This window comes from Mustela nigripes, chromosome 7 (assembly GCF_022355385.1).
Source record: "Mustela nigripes isolate SB6536 chromosome 7, MUSNIG.SB6536, whole genome shotgun sequence".
Lineage (NCBI taxonomy): Eukaryota > Metazoa > Chordata > Mammalia > Carnivora > Mustelidae > Mustela > Mustela nigripes.
In genome coordinates, this window is record NC_081563.1 from 837,257 (window position 1) to 859,944 (window position 22,688).

At 53.8% G+C, this 22,688-nt stretch overlaps 1 protein-coding gene across 12 annotated transcripts in view; it reads right to left on the reverse strand.

The window, feature by feature from the left end:
• MYT1L (myelin transcription factor 1 like) overlaps nt 1-22,688 on the reverse strand; it is a 390,720-nt gene that overhangs the window by 232,699 nt on the left and 135,333 nt on the right. For all 12 annotated transcript variants that reach the window (XM_059405073.1, XM_059405070.1, XM_059405071.1 and 9 more), the window contains exon 3: nt 19,668-19,777. The gene's annotated coding sequence lies outside the window, so the exon portion shown is untranslated. The remainder of the gene's footprint in view (nt 1-19,667; nt 19,778-22,688) is intronic.

The window sequence follows — 22,688 nt, forward strand, 5'->3', positions numbered from 1 at the left end:
CCGTCCACCGACCGCCGTCCGCCGTCCACCGACCGCCGTCCGCCGTCCACCGACCGCCGTCCGCCGTCCACCGCCCGCCGTCCGCCGTCCACCGACCGCCGTCCGGCCTCCCTCCCCTCTTCTTTTTCCCTTCAGTTCGCAACTACATTCTCGAATGAAGCAAATTTAGGAACACATGAAAACTCACATGAAATTAGCCGTAGAGATGCTGGTAAGGTACAAGGGACGTCAGGGGATGGTGTCCGCCCGGTGCAGGAGGACAACGCGTCCGGTCAGTGCACCGCGAGGCGTGCGAAGGCGAGAGCCGTGGTCAGTGCTGGCTGTGCGCTGGCCCTGTGCGGCTGACCTGACTCAGCGAGGCCCGCGGCGGCCAGTGGAGAGAACCCGCGGCCCGCAGCACCTTCCCCCGAGCGTCCAGGCGCCCCGGAGCCCTGAGTCCACGCGCGGATCCGCTGAGCTGCGCGCCTTTGCTCCACTGACTCCGCTTCCCTTTACTAAATTCTACCCGGTTCTGTCGGGTTCTGTGCCGCGCTCTGTCAGGAGCCCTGGGGCTCTTCGGGGGGCGGCGCCTGCCCCTCGCAGCCCCACAGGGATGGTGCCGTTGCCCCACGACACGTGGAGGAGTGACAGCGGGCCAAGCACACGGCGGACGAGGGGACCACGGGCTGTGGTCTGCACGCCCGACTCTCCACCTGTGCTTTCCCGAGTCCAAGTTCACAGCTCGCGTCCTGGCGGCTACTGCCTGGCCCCCGCTCCCGGCCGGGCTCGCCCTTCCGCGGCCGGTAAGCGCCGTCTCCATCACACCGAGCGCACAGCCTGGCGTCTGCCTAGAACGTGCCTTCCCTGCGTCCGCCTCGCTCGCCCGGCCCACTGGGCCTCGCTGGTGCTGGGCGCGCAGGGGAAGGGGCTTCCCCCCGGGGGCGGGGGGCCAGGCAGAGACGGGAGGGGTGGGACCCAGAGAGGCAGGATTATCTGGAGGAGGACGGCCTCCCCACGCGGTCTGAGAGGGTGACCCTGTGAGGTTCCTCCAAGGCCGTTATCTTGGGACCTCGCTATTCTGCACCACGGAGAAGTGGACGGACTGACTCTTCATACAGTCTGACAGTTTGTTTCCTCTTAACGTCTCAACATTATTAAAACTAAGGCAAAGACAGTCATCGCTACTCTTAGTAGGAAAATCAAGTCAGGTTTTAGCTGCCCGTGTGCTGCCGTGAGTTACGTGGACTGGAAAGAAGGAACCAGTGTCCGCGGGTCCGGGGCAGCTCACAGGCCGAGGCCTCCTCCCGCCGCACGCCGGCGGCCTCTTTTCCAGCGGAGCCTCACCTCGCATCCTTTGGATACAATTGAAATTTTTCTTAGAAATCACATCATAGGTCACGATGACATTAATTTGTTTTGAGTATTAACCTAATAACATTAAAGCGTCTGTTTCTCCTAACACTGGAATGTCCAGCATCATCCTAATGGCTTATACTTGCACTCTTATTGTTAGAAGACATAAAATGTGTCACCAGGTTTCTGATGTGGGGGAAGCAGGGGGAGGAACCATCTGAGATTAGGGACCGGCTGAAGGACTAATGTCCGGCAGGATAGTAAAAGTTTAGGAGGTAAGAAAACACGATATTAAGCACTTGTTTATACTGATAAATTAAATAAAAATAAAATTTTGTACTCGGTCCGAGACAGCTTAGTAGAAATCGTCCTTCAATGACAAAGGAAGAATTGATAACTTGACCGAATTTAATGTTTCTCATTGAACTCAATGCCTGAACCACTTGTGGCTTAAAAAAAGAGACTTTGGGGACACCTGTGTGGCTCAGTGCATTGGGCCTCTGCCTTCGGCTCGGGTCATGGTCTCAGGGTCCTGGGATGGAGCCTCGCATCAGGCTCTCTGCTCAGCTGGGAACCAGCTTCCTCCTCTCTCTCTGCCTGCCTCTGCCTACTTGTGATCTCTCTGTCAAATAAATAAATAAAATCTTTAAAAAAAAATGGGTTAAAGAATTCTTTAAAAAAAAAAAAAGAGCGACTTTTCGGCTGAGCCATAAGATACAGCGAGGTGGGCCTTGCTTCTCCCAGTACTGCCTCTAAACGAGCGCGTCCCCACCTGGGCGGGCGGGCTGCGGCACACCGGACACCCGCAGGCACCGGCAGGCAGGACTCGGTGTTCTCCGTACCGAGTGCTGAGTCAGTACTCGATGCCGGCTCCTGGCTGCACGGCAAACATGACAGGAAACAGTGTCTGATCCAAAGAAGTGAGGTCATGGCTGAGACCAGGGTGTAGGCCAGGGGCAGACCCGGGGGTGGCGGGGGCGGCGGTGATGATGACCCACGAAGGGCAAGCTGGACAGAGGATCTGGGGGGAACGTCAGAAAGCAGATACAGGGGTGCATACTGGCAGCAGCAGGTGTCCAAGGGACATCCCCAGGTAGCTGCATACGATGTGTCAGTCAGAGAGGAGGGCGGGGTCCGGGGCATCAGAAACCTCAGACCTGATTAAAGACATCAATCCTATGGATTATGTGGATACTTATGAAAGCGGCCGGGCAAGGACTGGAGGGACATGGCCCTGACCCAAGGACTGCAGGCCAGGAGGCCTTGGAGTGGCCCAGGCTGGAGATGATAAAATCCTTTGGAATGGACACCAGTGGGGTGTGCCGAGCTACTGACCGAGGAGGGGACAGGCCTGTGATTCTCGCACATCTGACTGGGGACGCTCCTGCGTCACAGTCGTAAGGACGAGGAGACTCCGCGGAGGCCAAGGCCGCCAGGACCGGGCATCGAGCTCCAGGCATCCGAGCAGGATCAAGTCCAGACACTCTCAGGTGCAGAGTCTGGGGCTTAGCGAGGGCAGCGGGGCTGGGCGCGCACATGGGAGGGTCCTGGGCGCATGGGCGGCGCCGCAGACCAGAGGCTGGAAGCGAGGAACGGGACTGATGCACAGCGGGCTGCAGCCAGCAGAGACAGAGACACCCGGGACCCAAGAAGCCCAAAGAGAAAGCGGGGGATGGGGAGGGTGCAGGGGGAGTCAGGAAAGGGGGAATCCCTGAAAAACGTGATCAGTGATGCCCGATGCAATTTGGGGGCTCATCAACATGAACTCGCACATGTCTGTCGTTTGGAAACTGGGATGGAGCCTCTAAGCTCATTGAGTCCAGGTGAAGTCAGAGGGATGGGCCCCGACACCCGACACCCGACACGCCCTGGGGGTGGAGCAAGGTGGGGAGAGAGGTACCGGGGTGCCTACTGAGAGAAGACGGCATTCTGGCACTCCGGGGCCGCCGGGGAGCAGCGGCACTGCAGGGACGGGCCCAGAGCACTCTGTTCAGGTTCTACCTTTCCAAGGGGGTCAGTGGAGGTGTCGGAGACTGATACACACCCCAGTTTGAGGACCATGTTCTGCCTTTTAGGGCCGGGCTTGTCCCTAAACATGGGGTGCGTTAGACCCTGGAGCAGAGGGGACCCTTCCTAACACGTGGGCTTCTTAGCCCGGGGCTGGAGACCCGCTCACCACCTGCCGGGGGAGCCACTCTGCCCAAATAGTGCTCGGATTAAGATTTATTAACTGAATAGCTAAGAAAATTACAAATAACCCATGTTGGCACTTGGAATTAATGAGGCATTTATTGATTAGCTAAAGAATAAAGAATAAGTAAATATTATAGTCAAATTCGTAACCCTTGGAGAAGTATCTCCAGATAGTACCGGGTTGGATTTTTTTAATTGGAAGATAACAAAACACCGTGTCGTGATCACCGACTGCCTCACGCAGCAGAGGACACCCCGTTGCCTGCTGGCGCTTCACGTCACTGCCGGACGTCAGCAGGACGTGCGTAATGTGAACAGGACTTTTGGCCACATGATTCAAGTCTGTGACCTTCAGAACATTTTTTCTGCTTTTGAAGATTTTATTTATTTATTTGTCAGAAAGAGGGAGAGAGAGAGCACAAGCAGGGGAGGGGCAGACTCCCCACAGAGCAGGGAGCCTGATGCGGGGCTCGATCCCAGAACCCTGAGATCATGACCTGAGCCGAAGGCAGAGGCTCAACAGGCCGAGTCCCCCAGATGTCCCATTCTGTGATCCTCAGAAACTCTGGTCATGACCCAAATGTCCTTCTGAAATCCTACTTTTTAAGATAGGCAGTGAAAGACAGGAACACTTTTCTCTCCATGAATCCCCACCACACTCTGACGGCTTACGGTGTCACAGGCAAGGACAGGAAGGCGGGACGCGCCCCTGCGTTATTAGGAAGTCACACTCACCCAACCAGACGGCCCCCGTTTGACGTCAGGGTTTGACCCAGTCTGTCTGACTCTGAAGCCTTGATCTCTCTGCTGCAACGCACTGCCTTCACTTTCTAACCTTGCGTCCCACGACAGAGGCCGCTGGACACAACAGCTCGTTCTGCTGCTCTTTGGTGTGAGGCCGTGACCAGCCATGGAGTGGCTCCTCGGTGGTCTGCGCTGCTCACTCTTTCAGCTCTGAGAACAGCTTTTTACCGTCTTATTTTCTGTCTACGTGATGTGTCACTCCCACCAATGAGTGCTGGTTTCAGGCATCTGGCATTTCAAAACCTGTTCCCTTACTTTCTATCTGTGCGCCACCCGCTGCCCCACCAAGCCTGGCTTTTCTTGCTCGTAAAAGGGAGAGAAATACTAATTCCAGACCCTTAAAAGTGATCAAATGAGAATATCCAGCAACTCACATTGGGGGTATCTGGTGTCTGGTGCAGAGAAGACAGATGAATAAGTACATTCTGAAATGTTTGTGTTGCCTCAAACGCGCTGCTCTTTCATACAAAGTGAATTTCTAAACTGCATAACAAAACCTATTAGTATAATACAAATAATTTGGAATCAGCAGGCCGGAGAACTCTCCCAGGAGACTGAAGTCTGCGAGCCCTGAGCTCGCTCCTGGGGGCGGCGACTATCCTGAAGGGTAACGCAGCTCTTGGCACCCAGCCGTCGGGGCAGAAACATCGGTCCCGGCGTTGACGCGCCACAGCCGGAGCCTCAAAGAGCCAGAGAGCAGAACGCGGCGCTTCACGGGCAGAACGCCCGTTCCCTGGAAATGCCGTCTCCTGCCGTCCTCTGTGACACCTACTGCGGGCGGCGGGGGAGGAGGTGTCCGGCTCTGGAAAGTCGGCCGAAAAAGACTGGTCTACCCTCAGTTTACCTAAGCCCATGCAAACAAACGGAGAAGTACCTGTTTTTATGTAAAATATTTTCAGCGAAACAGCCTATTCAACACTCATGAGCAAGTCTGGAAAACAGGCCCGCCCTGAAAATCAAATATCAAGTAGACGCTTATCCCTTGGAGCCATTCCTGCGCCCCCAGCCTTGCCAAAGGGGCGTAACGCCGCGCTGCTCCTTTTCACGTGTGTCCTTCAGCCAGCCACGGCCGGAGTGGGGTGCGGCGGTGCGCAGTACCCAGCCATGGCCTGTGACCACTGGGGCGGCTCTGAGGTGCTGGGGGCGGACGTCACACAAGGAGCTCCCAGCAGGCACGGCCGGAGGAGGGCTGATGTCACAGGAGGTCCCTCCCAGCAGCACTCCCGGGGGGTGGGGGCTGACGTCACATGGGGTCACCCCCTTGGAGGTCCTCCCTCACCTGGGGAACCCGTAGAGACACGGGGCGGCAGAACCATCTCCCGAGAAGAGGAAAACCAAGTGGGTTCTAGCTGGATGTAGGTCTCTAGACAAAACAAAATAGCTTTTTCTTTTTTGCCTTTTGTCTTTCCCTCAGTCCCAAGCAGGCACAGTGGCCCTGGATGGTGCCATCCTTGGGACAGAACGTGGGTCCCGCTGGATGTGAGCCCGGGACGAGCTTGGCTCCATCGCCGCAGCCTCTCCTGTGCTCAGATGCGGGGAACTCAGAGACAGTTTTATGAAATAAATACTAATGCGGGCCAGTGCACTGTCTAAAGGTGTGAGAATAATCATTGGTTTGGTTTTTAGGTTGCATCTCGGTTTTTAAAACCATATACTGCAACGACAGAGCATCAGCGAAAGCACTGGGAAAAGGAAAAGTGGCGTGTCTAGATAGAACACATTATTATTATTCATAACTTGGCTTCGTTACTTCCACAGGAACATGTCAGGTGGCTCATAATTTTACCAAGTAATTAAGCGGAGTGAGTCTGCCCGTGGACTGGACTTCCGCCAAGCGGCCATTTAATAACGTCGGCGCCTTACTCAGTGGCACTCCTGTCGCTTCGAGGGAAGTGGACTGCACTCGGTGCCGGTTTGCCAACTACTGTTTCGACTGAGCACTCTTTCTTAATAACTTTGCTTATTGACAAGGCCAGGGGTCCATGAGAAGTTCAGGCGAGCGCGTGTTGCTCTAATGAGAAAAGACAAGAGCGCAAGTGCCGCCGTCCCCTTCTTGGGACTTTCTCTGGTTTTCTTACTGGATGTAGACGCTTTGCTTTGCCTTCACTTAACTGAAGAGAGCATGGCAGCGGCACCAGAACTGTTTTTCCTGCTGAGACTGTCGTCGCCCTGGCTGGTCTCTGGGACTTTGTAGCCAGCAGAGTCGAGGAGGTGCCCCCTTCAAAGCCCACTGGGCTTTCTTTCTTTCAATACGGCCACAGTGTGGACTCCCAGAGGCTCAACACCGCAGACTGCAGGCCAGGCTCACATGGGACTCTGCATGGGGCTCAGCACCGGGTCCTCACTCTGCTTCTGGGGGCCTGGCCTCGACCCCCTGTTCTCTCTGGTGATCTCCTCGTGGAGACGCCACGCATGGTCCGGGGCATGGCAGCTTGGCCGGCTGCATTCGTGGAGCTCTTGCCCCCGGGGTCCACATCTCCTGGTCACATCTGTCCCACGAGCCAGCGCCGGAGCAACATCCCCGGCTCACACCACGCCCACAGCTGGGGGGTTTGGAGTGTTGCCACTGAGACAGATCTTTTTATTTTATTTTATTTTTTTAAAGATTTTATTTATTTATTTGACAGACAGAGATCACAAACAGGCAGAGAGGCAGGCAGAGAGAGAGGAGGAAGCAGGCTCCCTGCTGAGCAGAGAGCCCGATGCGGGGCTCGATCCCAGGACCCTGGGATCACGACCTGAGCCGAAGGCAGAGGCTTAACCCACTGAGCCACCCAGGCGCCCCCACTGAGACGGATCTTAAAGACTCTGTGCCTCTTGCCAATCAGATGAAAAAAGAAGAAAAAAAAAAGTTTCTTATTCCCTGTGTTTTTTCTTGGGAAAAAAAGTCTGTAAGAGAAGGTTTGGCAGATTCACGAGGAGGTGTGAAACAGCACGCTTGGCACGCGGGCCTCAGCAGCAACCTGTGCGTTCCAGCCTGTCATCCCTGGGCTGCTCCTCATGAAACCCGCCGGGGCCATCAAACGTGCACACCGCGGGCCCCGTCTGCACATCAAATGTCGCTCTGCGGTCCCCTTCTCCGCACCCGCACATCTGAGAGCAGGAACCTTCCTCTAGGCTCGGACACCGTTGGACGCCAGCTGGATGGATGCACCGCGCAGCTGCAGTGCATTCAGGCCTGGCTCCCCTTCCCGCTCGTCCCCTGCCACACATGAGATGCACGCACACAGGCGCACCGGACGTGTACACACGGGTGCACACGCACATCCACACACAGGTACTCAAAGATACACAGCACACTGCACGCACACAGGTGTACACACTTGCACACATCCACACAAAGGTACACATGGATATACAGTGCCCACAGACGTACACACAGGTATGCACAGGTACATACATCCACACACAGGCACGCATGGATACACAGCACACACTGTGCACACACGTGATTGAAACCACATGTAGAGGCCTGCCGTGACCGTGGAGGTTGGGCAGAGAGTGGTGGTGATTCACATCGCCTGTGTCTCTCACTGACAGGTGACAGAGCAGGAGGAGCCATGGCCTCCGTCCCACAGAAGCACCTGGGGCAGAGGGCATTGGTACTGAAGGACCCACCACCGGCACCCTGACCTAGAAGGCGTTCCATCGTTACCACTGCCCTGGGACCAGGTTCAGCCAACCAAAGCAGCCTTTGTGCTGAGAGGAATAGAGCGGAAATCCGAGAGACAGGAAGGAGGAGTTCACCTGCTCCCGTCTCAAACCAACAGGGCCCGCTCGGGTGCCACGAAGAGCTACTGCCCCAAAGCCAGGCAAGTTCGGATGTCCGCCCCTCAAAGGGTTCATGGAAGCAGATAATGGTATGCGTGGTGATCACGGGCCTGTCTGTCCATGGCAATGGCCTGAACAGAACAGACAGGTGGTCTGTGTACAATCCTGTGCGAACGGCTCCTCTGAACGGCCTCCGCATCCTAGGACGATGGTTCCTTCAGGCTCCTCCCCTTGCCGGCGCCTACACTCAGCGACCTGCACCGATGCAGCGAGAGAGGGTTCTCATGAGCTGCTCAGGTGTGCATTAGACAGAGGGGAAGGATGTGCCACTGAGGACAGTCCCCTCGGGCCCCGTACAGCAGGCATCCAGGCCTGGCTTCCTTTTGCAGGGAACACTGAAGGCCCTGTGCCTGGGGCCGGCACCTCTTTATCTGCACACCCGTGCCGAGATGCCGGGGCCACTGGGAGCTAACGCCAGTGCAGGATGCTCTCACCGGTGGGCATTTGCTCCCCTGCACGTTGCTGTGGATCAAGCCCTTCTCCTGCAAGGACGGGAGAGCCAGGAGCTACTTCTGGACGCTGAAGCCCCACAGTCTTCAGATCCGTCCAGATGACCTTTAGAAACCCTGAAGCTCTACCTGGCCTGCCTCCGTGCCTCCACGACATCAGGGACGGCTAGCGTTTCTGTCGGGCCGCTCTTCTCTGAGCCGCTGGTGTTCTCTCGTCTGTCTCTTGGGAGCAAGCGGGAAGCAGGGAGAAGCAGGGAGTGAGTGCGGCTAAAGGTCCGCGGCGCGGGGCCACCGGCGCTGGAGCGGGGCTGCACCTCCGGCCGGACGGGCGCGGGGGAGCCAGCCCGGGGCTCCTCGGTGGCGGAAGAGACGCCCCTCGTCTCAGCGCACACGGCCGGTGGCAGGTGTAAGCGAGGCCGTGCCTGCGGCCACAGCGCAGCCCCCCCGCCCTCTCCTCCAGACAACGCTCCTCCTCATTTCCCATCGACTCCGAGCGCGCAAACAGTCTGTAAGCTGTGCGGACAGAAGCCGAACCTCACGAGATACCAGAGTTTGCCCTGATAAATGTCTTTTCATTTCTTAGAATTTATGATCCTCGTTGAAAGAGAAGAGCATCATCATGGGAAAGGGGTAAAGTGATGGAAGAACTGAGTTTGTGTTGTGTACAAGGAGCCAATACTTGAAGAAGGAACGTGTTCTTTCTGGAAGCGTTCTACCTCGTAAGTGAGGAAGACGCCGTAGATTACTCGCGTCTGCCTGACGCAACGGTGGACGGAGGCGACACACACCGACAGGCACCGTTTTCAACCATCAGGCGAAAAGGTTGGCGGGTTACTCTCTGATAGAGGGTCAGGCAAGTAACCTGCCCAGCTCAGGTACCCACGGACCAGCGTAGCATTGCTCAGAGGGGACTGGCCTGACGGAGGGTGTCCCGACGGAGCTCTAGTCTGACCAGCAGCTTGTAGGAGACACAGGGTCAGAGGGACAGATGGACAGATTAACCAACACCGCAAGGATGTAGCCAGCAGAGACTAGACCACGGGTTCCCCCTACGAGATGAGAGGCCCAGTTTCATGACGGTAGGCTCCGGAGGCAAGGCCGCAGGGTCGCATCTCAACAAGATGCGCCGTGGGCTTGATTTGGATTCTGACTCACACGAACTATAAATTTGTGAGACAATCTGGGAACTTAGATCCTCACCAGATATTTGATGACGAGGTTCAGATGGGGTTTTGCTTTTACGAAAAGAGGCTTTATATTCTAGAAATCCCGACTGAAGTGCTTCTGGATGCAGTCATGCACGGACGTGACTTTGGTTCAGAGTGCTCACTTGTGGGAGGGAAGCGGGGCGGGAGGTCCAGGGAACAGGCCGCCGTCCTCAGAGCTCCAGGACGCACAATCAAGGCTCGCAAGCACTGTGTGTGCGTTAAATCTTCCACCACCAGGAACACAAAATGCAAAAAAAACCCAATCTTCGAGAAAAGAGAAGGATGAGTACTTGTATTTGCCAGGTCACAGGTGATGGAATTCGAGGTAAGTGTGCGTGCAGAGGCTCCCTGGGCCCTGGGAACGAAGCGCGACCGAGGGGAGACCCAGCCTCCAGGGAGCCCGGCAGGCAGGGACGCGCCGGCTCAGAGATGCGGCTCTGCTCTAGGGCCGCAGCCCTTCCTCAGCGTACATCAGACTCTGCGGGCTCTTAGACATTTTATATCCAGGCCCTGTTCCTAGAAACCCTGACATGAAGGTCTTCAGTGGAGGTCACGGATCTGTGGGAAAACAGCCAACGTGACGCTCCTGAAGATGGTCCTGGGGCCACTCCTGAGAACGTGGTTCGGGGCTGGGTGTGGTTTCAGAAGTAGGCACACGCAGGGACGGACTCACACTCACCATTTCCGTGTTCCCAGACTGGCCTTTGGGGGAGAATCTGTCTATAGGTGTCTGAGGAAGAAGCGACAGCTGGACCCAGAGACTTGGGCCAGCAGCTCCTTGTCCCTTCCTGGTGGGCAACCTGTGGCCTGTATTGCTGGACGGTACCAATGGTGGTGGCCTCGCTGACCTGCCCAAGGAGGGCAGCACACACAGGCTCGGCCTGCCAGCTGGGGTCAGGGGTCTGGACTCCCCAGCTTCTCTCCAGGTAGGATTGGGAACGGGTCAGCCTGGCCCCAAACCTGCGGCACAAGCCCCGGAGGCCACTGCTTTTGGAAAGGCCACACATTTCCGATGTCATAGTCACAGGTGGAGGGGCTGCCCGGTCGGCTTCATGCAGGAGATGAGTAAGCAGTGAGCTTGTGGTGTGGTCTCTGGCTGGCTTTCTGAGTTCACCTGTTCAACCCCTGGTGTGTCCTGACGACGTCGGAGGTGCTGAATCTGACAAACACTGGGGCAGCCCAGCGCACTCCAGTGGCTCGGCAGATCACCACTCTGACCGGTGCTTGGGGGGGGGGGGTCTCTGCTCTGCCACTTGTCCGAGTCTGGGGGTGTAGGGACCTTGCTACTGTACTCCCATGTGCTGGGAGGGCCACCTCTTACCCCACCTGCTCCAGATACGGGTACGTTCATTTTCTGTGAGAGCAAATCATTAGCTGCGAGTTTCTGACAAAGTGCTTGAAGAAGGATTTATAACCAAAATAGTTTATATCCTCTGCTTTCAATGGTGAAAAGCAAAAAATAAAACAACACAAACAAACAAAATGACTGTGACATCTCAAGCTGGCATCCCTGGGCTCAGCCTGTCAAGGGATCACGGAGGAACGTACCGAAGCAGACATGGAGGCAGGAATACATTTTACAGTGGCACGAGGGAAAAGCAAACGTACTGCTTCTCTTGTTCACGGGGAGGCGTGGGCGATTCTCTGTCCTGGAATCCCACACATGGACACTGTTCAAGCAAGGAGCATGAGCTCAAGGCCACGCCTACGGAAACACGGTGACGTCTCTAATTTAAAGACATGCACATATATTTTATGTGAATATTATTGACTTGTGGATCCTGAATGGAGAATAGTGAACAGGATTTAGCCCTTCTTGGTGAGAGTTTGGCTAGTTAGGGAGTTATTTTGCTTTATTATAATGATGCAGCAATGTGTTTGAGCATCTGAGCCTAGCAGGCTGTGTTGGCTCATCTGTGTCTTCGCGGGGCGCGGTCCATACTTTATTTCCGTTCCTCATTCCGCCTTCCTCCCCCCGGCCTTCCGGCAGGTTGGCTTTTCTAGGTCTTTGGAAGAAGCTCTTGAGGCTCTGACTTCCTCGTGCCCTCCGTGCTACGTCCTGCGCTGTCTGGGTGAAGGAGGTTTGCACCGTGTGGAACAAAGCAGGCGTCACGGCGTCCTCATGCGGCTCCCTGTCAGCCTGCGTGGCTCCCAGGTCCCCCGTGCCTGACCCCGAGCCAGGGGCTGATGACGCGTGTGTTCGGCTCTGCATACTGTCCTGTCCTGGCGACCCGGGGGTCTTGAGAGCAGTGCCCTCCGGAAGCACCGACCGACCCACAGTCCCTTCTGTTTCTGTGCGAGAGTGAATTGAAGCAGCATGGTGTTCCCAAGATGCTGACATCTCGCTCAGGGTTTCAGAGGATGCGAGAAGAGAGATAAGCCGTCGCCAGACGACAGCTGGACATTTCAGAAAAGCACGCCCACCGTCGCTCGAAAGGAGGGACTCCCTGCCCCTGGGCCCTCACAACAGCATGCCCTTGTCTGCAAAGGACCACACCGAGCATCCTGTCACAGTGAAGTTTATTCCAAACAATCAAGCAAATGCACCGTCATGGAGCCGGAAGGGCCGTGTGTTCCAAGTTCGTTGGCGGCTCCGGTGCATCCGTGCTCTGGGCTTGGAGAGCTCTCCGCGCGGAGGTCGCTTTCTCGCCAGCTCTAAGTCACGGGTTTTCGGAGCCAGTCAGCTGACTCAGAGCTGCGTCCGCCGGGGACGGTGGGCCGGCTGTCCCGGCTCACCGGGGGCAGGGTGCAGACCACCCTGCCCCAAAGATCGTTCGTCTTCACTGAAGTCTCAGAGGAGACTGAGAGTTCTACTCTTTGACTGTAACATTTTATTATTTTTTAAAGATTTATTTGTTGATTTTAGACAGAGTATGTGCACGAGCGGGGGAAGGAGCAACAGGAAAGCAGATCCCCCATGAAGCGGGGAGCCCGACATGTGGCCGGATCCCAGGACCCTGAGATCCGACCTGAGCCGAAATGAGAGTCGGACACTGAACGGACTGAGCCCCCACCACGTGGCCCTCTGTTTGTGACATTTTTAATGAATGTTTGAGGAATAAATACTTAAGAAAATTGGGTGCAATAGGGTCCCCCGTGCCTTCATGGACCACAGTATATACACTGCCGAGTGCCACACACACACACCCGCACGTGCTCACTTTCACACGCACACATGCACACACACATGCACACGTACACATGGACACAAACACACACGCCCCATGGATACACACACATGCACACGTACACAAGCACAGACACACACACCCCTACATGCACGTGGATTTCTGAACTATTTGAAAGTGGGCTGCAGACATCATGACCACTCCTACCTAAATTCTCAAAATTTACCCCTTAGGGAGAAAAACCACATTCTCCTCCCTAAGCTAAGTGTAATTTTAATGCAAAAGGCAGTTAATGTTGTTCCAATCATATCATAAAATATATATTCCCATTTCCATCTCCTCCAGTTATCCGTAGCAGGTTCCCCGCAGATCGTCCCCCCCGTCCGAACCGTATCGCGGAGGTCCGGCCGTCCCCCTCCGCCACCCGAAGACTTTCTCCTGCGGCTGCTGTCCTTCCCCGCCTTCTCGGCCAGGCTGCTTTCCTGGAGGTTGTGTTAGAAAACACCCTCTTTTTAAAACTTTAGACTTTACACTATAACTCTTACTGAGTAAGTGAATAAGCAATGATGTCGATTCTCCGTTTCTGTGCTAAGACGGAAGTGCCCTGGGAGGGTTTCAGGGGCGGACGGGGAGACCAGTGCGGGGCCGTGCCTGTGCTGGGACCAGGGCCGCTGAGGACAGTCTCTGCTCCCTCCCGCGTGTCCCGCTCCCTCCCGTTCCTGCTGTGGACCCTGCTCGTCCCTCCCTCCGCCCCTCCCCTGCCCGTCTCTCCTTCCTTCCATTTGTATGGTTAAATATTAATGCACAAAGAATGGGCAAGAAAATAAAAAAGAGCCCCGCAGGCCGGTTTCTGTGTAGTAACTACTCACGTAAACATTTCTATTAGCTTCTTGTCTGCCCTTCTAGAATTTTTATGCAAATACAAGCAAATATCTGTACGTGTGTTCATATTTCTGCTTCTCTTCCGCATCTTGCTTTTTCCGGTAACAAAGTATCCTCGAAACCTTTCTACATCGGCTCGTGAGCGCTTCCTCGGTCCTCCCGGCTGCGTGCGGAGTGAGGTGCTTTGATTTGAGTAGCAGAAAGCACAGCACGGATGCAGATCACATCACTCCTGCCCTAATCTTTATGACGAAGCAAGGATGTCTTGGTTCTTTAGGAACAATAACAACAGTAACCACTACGTAAAGAACCTGAGCTGTGTGCCAGCGCCGGGCTCTGCGTGCCGCGGGTGCTGCTCCCGCGTCATCAACAACCCCGTGGAGCTGTTTTATAGGTGAAAACACTGCGGTTCTAGGAGTCGGAGCAGAGGGCCTCTCCCTGCCGTCAGGGCCAAGCTGTTGGGTGCTCTGAGTCACGCCCCCCCACCCCCGTGGTGGCACGCCGCACCCGCATTTCTCCTTCCCTTGCACACACACCTCTGCACCTTCATCCCAACCAGCCCGGCCCTGGCTGAGACCCACAACAGACCTTCTGTTCTGGCTCCTGAATCCACCTTCCCAGGTCTTCATCAGGGGAAGGTCAGCTCCTGCCTCCCCGCCCTTAAACTTACCCGCAGTCCCCACTGTCCGCAGCACTTACCCCAAACTCGGCCCACGCGCTTTCCTGCTTCCCCTCTCAGACTCTGGGTCTCCAGACGCTGGTGTTAAGTCTAAAATACCCACATGACTGGAAAACTGGGTAGGCACCCTTGGAGCATGGCCCCGATTAATTCTGTAGGATCCTACCTGCCTTCCCCAGGAATACTATCTCCAGGATATTACACTTGCCCACTTTGGAGGCTGAATCACCTGCATTATACATCCCACTTTTCTAGCTCTTCTCATGGTTTTGTTTTGTTTGTTTTGGTAGATGTGCACCCCTGCCCACTAGACGGTTAAGCATAAACAACTTGGTGTCAGAGTTCTGTAATTCCATTTTTCATATCTGTAATGTTGGGCATGTAGTTAACTCAAAAATGGGTTGAATAAATGCACAAAATCACACATTTATGTGACTGGCTGGTGACTGGACAATGACAGTCATTGATTGAACAGTTAATTACATTAAACAATTCATTACATTAAAAATTAGGCATTTATTTCCTTTAAATATCCATTAACTGTCTTCTCTCCACCTTTATCTATGAGAAACATAGAACCAGAACTGCCCAAGAAAACAAACGGCCGCGTTCAGATTCACGAGTGGGCGTTTTGCAAGGTGCTGTGCGGCCAAGCAAAGAAGAGTGAGGTCGGACTCCTCGTAAGCGTCTCCGTGAGCGGTGTGCTTGGTGGAAAAGGCCAAAGGTGACGCCTTGAGTGGCCGCACCGTATTTCATTTAAGGCAGGACTAAACGCACACACCAGGGAAGTAAGTGGAAAATACCAACGCACGGCGAGAAGTCGTCTCCTGCCACCCTTGACCCCCAGTAAAAAAACAAAAAATCCAACCAAAACAGGTGTGCATGTGCATGTGTATATATGTATGTAGATGTATATATGTACGTGAACATGCATGTGTGTGAACGTGCGTGTGCATGTATATATCCATACATCACACGCATGCATGTGTCTGTATACGTGTGTATGTACATGCGTATGTCTATGCACGTAAATGTATGTGCCTGTGTGCATGTCTATATGTGTGTGGGGGCGTATATGTGTGCATATGTGTGTTGTTTGTGTGCACACACAATCCATGTGTGTACGTGTGCATGCGTGTGTGTACATATGCACACGTTTCACGCCTTCACTGCATGACCTTGGGACCCAGCACAGACAGTGCGGCTCCTACTTCTCACACCTCAGAACATGCACTCGTGGCTGTTCTCTCTCAGCTTCTCTGTGTTACAAACACACGATAACACGTCTTCACACGGCGCAATAATCCACTTATTCCCTGGCGAAACCAACGCCAGCAGCCCGAGGCACACGGCCAGCAGGATGCCAAGAGCTGGGGGGTGGACAGGACATGTCTCCGTGTCAGAACACCCACGCTCCAGATGCCAGGCTGACACCAAACCCTCGGATGCATGAGCCAAGATGGAGAGGGACGTCCTGACTGTGTTTTACGTCAAATCCAGAAGTGATGTTTCTGGATCGCTCATGGCTTGGCTGTCTGCCGGCAGCTCTCGCTTTCCCGAGAGCTTGTTCCCAGAGCTCAGAAAGCCTGGATCCACCTCGACCCTTTCCCTTTCTAATGCTGACCCCCAGACCCCAGAACCAGGAGATGTTCTCGGTGATGCCGTTCCTCAGGGAGTCCCAGTCTGAAAAGGAATCAGGGACCTCTGTCTGCAACTTAAAGGCAGCGCCCGCGGTCCGTCTCCAGACCGGCAGCGCCCGCGGTCCGTTTCAAAACCAGCACAGGTGCCGCACATGCTAAAAAATATGTTCCATTTCAATGACTAAATTCACTGCTTTATAGACTTTGTACATCAGTTGATCTTTATAATGGTCCTATTAAGAAGAAACTCTATATTATGCCTCTTTTACTTACGGGGAAACTGAGGCTCAGATTTCAGGAGTTAAGCACCGTTTCCAAAGTTACAGAGATAGTGCGGCAGAATCGGGATTTGCTCCCTGGTCTGGTTGCTTCCAACTTTTTCCCAGATTTCGGCCCAACGCTGACTGCGCGTGAAACTAACAGTCCTCCTTTTTTAAGTACTGGGGGCAACTGGCCGCCCCCGTCTGTGACTGGTGTTTCTGCCAATTTCTACCCTGCGTTCGCTCCTGATCTCTTCTGAAATAATTTATTGATTGTCGAAGTGCTGCTTTAAAGATACATGCATTGTAGCAAATTGTTTCAGTGGAAAATATCGGTTAACATTCTGCATTTTAACTAAATGATTTATACTACTAATTCAACCCAAACTAGATAAGTTGGAGACACACAGAAGATAGCCCTTTAAAAATAGTCTATGGCATCATTAAAGTCTTCTTCAAGATTAATCCCTTCATGGGGCTTCTGATGTAAAATTTACGGCGATTTTAGAAAATCCTGTCTTGCGGTCAGCATTCCAGCCCCCCGGATCGCTGTGATTCCTTCTGGAGTTACAGGGTGCGTGGGAAGGCAGACCGAACGGCTCATGTGTTACGAGGTTGTGGGTGTTGCTCTGTCCTAAGCCCAGGACCTGCACGGAGGCGTACACACCAGCACCTCTGAGCGCCCCGGGCATTAGCGCTCTTTCGGCATCAGGGTCTGACTCCTGCCCCCCTGGTATGCCCAGGTGGGCAGTACCTGCGTGTGTTGGATTACATTAGATCTTACAGTTTTCAAGATAATTTAAAGATATTTTTTGGCGGGCAGATTGGCGTAGGTCCAAAGATGCTCAGAACTTGTTCTCCGCTTCCACTCTCACAGCCTTCCTGCGCTCTGCCCTGACTTCTGCGGAGAGAGAATCTCGCAGCTTCTTCCAGCCCCATCCAGACAATCGCTCGCACTTAGCAGCGTGTCTGTCTGTGGAGCAACGTGCCAGCGGACAATAATTTTAGACACTATTGTGTGAGTTCGCAAGTCACAAATTTTGAGAAGAGAATAAGAGTTATATTCTGTTTTCCAAAAATGACTGTGGTTATGGAGGACGTCTTAATTTAGGTATTTACTATGGGTTGGAAACTACCATCTGAGGGCCAAGTCCACTTGCTGCTGACTTTGTAAATAAAGTTTTATTGGAACAGGGCCCGGCCCGTTTGTTTCCATACGGTCTGTGGCGGTTCTGCCGTCACGACGGCAGGGCTGTCCTTGCCGCAGAGCCAGTGGTGCTTACCGTCTGGACGTTTACAGAAAGAGTCTGTGACCACGATCGATGCAAACGATGGCTTACGGACTTCTGTTTTCTGGTGGTCGTGTGACGGCGCGGACTTCGCTCGCGGACTGTTGCGCTCACACACGAGTATTTTCACCCTGGAAGGCTTCCCTGCTTGTCTGAACCTGCCGCCTTATTTCGTCACCCAGGGGCCTGTGCTTGTGACACACACATAGTGAGGACGGGCTGATTATCCCCTCAGGACCAAACACTACTCTGTAAAGGGCCGGAGCACGGAGAAGAACTCTCCGGGAATCGCAGAGGGTACATGGACGTGTTCCTTGGGCTTCACAGAGCTTTCCCGTGCGGACGTCAGGCCTGGGGTCACCAACGCTCTGCTGGCGAGAGACCGGCGTCAGTCCCGCACGTGCCAGTTGTGCCCCTGCTGCCATTACTGCCACCGGACGGCCCGGGGCGGTCAGGGGGTCACCTCGGGCCCCTCCCACCCAGAAACAACACAGCTCCAGGGCCTGCTTGGTGATGGCGACAGACGCGAGAAGAGGACAGGCAGGCGAGGGACCAAGACCTCAGACGCTCCTTACCTTCCCTGACCGAGTCCCGCCACCGGCCCAGCCACTGTCACTGCTATCCCTCAACCGAGGAGCCCACTCGAGGCCCAGTCTCTTGGGTGTAGACATGGATTTCTCTTTGAAAACTGGCTTATTCCTTTTTGTTTGTTTGCGAATTCACGGCGAGATCCGCATTTAAATGCGTCATAGGACCCTGCACTGGTGACCATCATTTCGATGTAGATATTTAACTCCAAGCCAGAAAGGCCAATTCAACGAATCCACATTTGAAAATTAGACCCACGTGAAATATTCCATCAAACATTCTTTAACATATGACCAAAACGCGATGGGATTTGACAGAACCACACAGCCTGTGTTTGCCAGAAACGTTAACCGACTTCAGAGTCAAGTAGGACTTTAACAAAGCTCGGCTGAATAGGTTTTTAAAAACTCCAGGGAAATGGTGATTAACCATAATGCCTTTCCCAAACCAGACCGATGGGTGCGACGGGCTCTTCAGGGAAAGGGAACGGGGTAGAGCTTAGAGAACAATCAGAGCAACGGTGACCTGCCACGCTAGTTCATGAAACCCGTAGAGACAGCAGCACCCACAGGGCTGCGGCATATGGAAACCAACGCCTGCCCTGATTTCCACGGCGCGGTGAGTAGTTCTGTCATCAGACAGGCAAATGGGGAGCCGGCAGACGGGTGAATCACTATCACACAGCGAACCTCGAACGGCATGCCGGAGTTTCCCTCATACAGCCTCCTAAGAAATGACCATCCCGCCAGAGTCTTCTTAGTTTCTCCAGCAAAGGAACATGTGCAAAATAGACTCCTGAATGCGGGTATTGAGAAGATAATACCAGAGCTTTTGACATCAGTTCCGTGTACACATTCAGAAGCGGAGACTTTGCAGGGGTGAGATTTTGCTCACATTGCAATCATGTCAACCTCCAGCTCATGAGCGTCAACACACACGTGCTGCCCAGGCAGCAACCAGCCCAACCCCACCCCTGCTCTCCAAACCACAACGGATGAACTTCACAAAGCCCTTCCTTCTGCAGCAAGTGTGGGGTTTTTAGCAATGACTTGAAATGAAGCCCTTCCATTTGAGGGTCCCAGTGCCACTGTGTCCCCGTTCGCAACCCCCAGGACGCCTCACAGCGCCCAGAGGGACACACAGCTCACCCCAGCGATGCAGCGTCACTGGGAGAGTAACAAAGCCTTCATCTGACTTAACTGCCAGCGGCTCTTGTCCTCATGGACTGTCTGGCGGGAGGTGGCATGCGACAGAACTTCTGACTCTCCCCCAGAAGCCGGGAAGCTCCAAGAAGCTGGGAAGAGTGGCCATTTGGAGCAGCGAATGCGGAGGACCCAGAGGACAGGACGCCCATCCACGCCCCGAGAGCTGCCGCCGCCAGTACCTGCAGCCGGTCGCCCGGGGTGCTCCTTGGATCCGATCTGCTTCCTCAGGAGGTCAGGGTTGGAGATGCCCCTCGATGTGACTTCACCAAGTCTCCCTTGGGTTCATTTTCTAGAAGACAAAACAACAGGGCGACATCACTCACTGGAGGGGCAGGGCCGGCCCTAGGACAGGGAGCTCCATGGTAGTGTGGAGCAGCTCACGAGGACGCGTGTTCTCACACTCACGTGTCACTCAGAGCCTCGGCAGGAAAGGCCGCGGCGGACAAGTAGGAAACGCTTTTAAACATGCAGTTCAGTCACTTGGAAATGCACGATCTGTAACCAGTTTGGACGCATGGGTGCGTGTGAAGGGAACCTCGGTGCACAGAACATTCGCACTGGCCGATTACCAGTCAGTTGTGGGATTACTGCCTCTTTAACACTGGGATGCAATTAAGAAACAATTTAATAAGTGAGAAATATTTGAGATGTGTAACTATTTCTTGGAAATAATGTGATTTCACTCATAACAAAAGGCAGTCTGTTGATGGCAAGGGTTTTTCTAGATGTCAACTCCATTTTATTTTAGGGGAAGAACAGCAAAAGACATTATCTTCATTAATGCAAATTTGGAATTTATTAACTCTCTATCCGGGTTTTCTGCACTCTTGTCTCTGGACTAGGAATTACTGACCGTTCTAACTGGAAAAGAAAATGCCCAGGTCATTTCATACTCCACTGTCAAGGAGATAATTTATTTGTTTACAAAAATAGAGGGACAGAATATCAGAAAGTGGAGAGAGCTAGGTGTCTCCGTTGTAAAGCTATTGTTTCTGGTGCAAACCTCCAAATTCAGAGAAGCTCATTAAGTCGAGTCTGTGGCAATAACAGAGAAGTGTTAATGGGCAGCAGTGAAGTGTGTCAGGCAAATGAAGAGAGCCCCAGGGCTCGGCGCTGCTCCCCACCAGCTACATTCCGCAGCGTTACCATAAATCCTCTAAAAGATACTGTACTGCGCGTTACCTCACAATGAAGGAGACACTCGGCGTGCTCGGCAAGTGGGGTTTGGAATAAGAGCACGCCATTTCCTAGGAAATCCACGGGCAGCCTATACAATGCAACCATAGCAAACGTCATTATTTTCCCGAATAAGAATTTACCAAAACAAACACAGAAGGAACAGAATAATTTGGAAATGTGCACAGGGAGCTAGAAAGGTTTTAAAAGTACCCTGAAAAATCAAGGTTGAAAAACAAAATGAGAGCGAGTGTGTTTTTCTGCGAATCAAAGTCAGGAATCATTAGGTTGGAATTCTCATGTAATGTTTTTAGGTACACTAACCTTTTAATACAAATTATGACCCGTAGTTTCATATATGGCAGCCCAGAGACGTCTATCCTAGAAAAATCTTTGAGGAGAACAATGTGTTTTATGGTCTTTTCCTGACTGCCTGTGCTCAGAACGCACACAAATAGACACACCCACACACCCACACACGTGTACACACACACACACACGGGCACACGATATAAATGCAGGAAAGTCTTCTCGACACGAACCGTTCTTATATGCACAGTATGGTCTGTGCACTTAACTTCTAGTGACAGAAGCAGGTGCCCCAACCTCCTCACATCAGACACACCCCCCTTCAGGCCCCCTGGCTTTGCAGGTGAGCGTCTGTTGGGGGCGAACAGCAGCGTCTCGTGCGTCCTCAGCCCTGCACCCTGGTCACTAACACTCAGCGTGCGGAGCACTCACCCTTGCATGGCGGAGTGGTGAGCACACATGGGTGCTCAGCCGCTAGACACAGGGCTGAGGACCCACGTGTGCTTAGTGGGTACTGCAGACAGCCCCACGATCGCGACTTCCTGAAACCCACGCTGGCTCTTTCCGCCGGATTCTCCTAAGGCAGGTACGTAGACGCTTGATGTTACGGTTTTGAAATGATAATACAATCGTTTAAAAATATAGTCATCATGTTCATGCAATATTGTGAACCTGCAGACCGTCCGGCTTACACGTGATTTCTGGACAAGCAGGAGCCGTGTCAGCTAGTACTGGTGTGAATGCTTTGGGGCCTTTGAAACCCTCTGAATTCAGGTTCTCTCTCAGGCAATGACAGGGCCAGGATAAGAATGAAAAGTATTTCCTTTAACTCCCCCAAACCAGAATACCGACGTCCCCTGCCTTGCTCTGGCACCGGACAGACACCCCCAGCCAGGGGACTGTTCGCAGGAGCAGCGCACATTCCTGTCTTGTGTGCGGACAGTCGCGCGTCATCCACGGCGGCTAAGTGGCAGCAGGAATCACCCGACAACGCCTTCCCACTGCACGATGCCTGGCCACAGGTGGGCGTGGACCTCTTGCCCGGGTGCGTCTGACCTGCCATTACGATGTCCCCAGCAGCCGCTAGCTCCTTGGTCTTGGTGACCTGTCCCTGTGTCATCGCTTTCCTGAGGTTTCTTCATGTCAAAGAGACCTTCCAGTTCACTCGGTCATGTTTAAATGACACATACAGGTGTCTCTCTGGCAATCTGCGTTTCCGCTACAGGATTCTCTATCAGAGGACATGCCTCCTGCCTTTCCGTTCTCCTGGAAGTTCTGTGTGAGACTGGTTAAAATGTGAGGGACATGTTTTGACAGTGCCGCTCCTCAGACTCACAACATCTAGCGGTAGGAACCAGACAGTCCCTAATGAAGCAGGAGGGGGTGAATCCTTCCAGTCGGCAGGTGCAGAGGCTCAGGTGGGTCTCCGGGGAGGACTCCAAAGGCCCATGACCTGGTTTTGTTTGCTCCCCGCGCCCCATGCTCAATGCGCTCAAACAGGCAGAACTCTCTCTAGAAGGTCTTCAGTGTGCTTGATGTGAGGAGACGAGTGTGTGTAGTGACCACAGGCAGGCTCTGGCCTGGCCCCGTGTGTGCTCCCCGCAGCTGCCCGCCTGCCCGGAGAATGAGATCCCACCACCCAGGGACGACGCTGAGATGACTGAATTGCTTGTACGTGGGCTCTCCGTCCGTCTTTCCTGCGTGCTGGGCTCTCC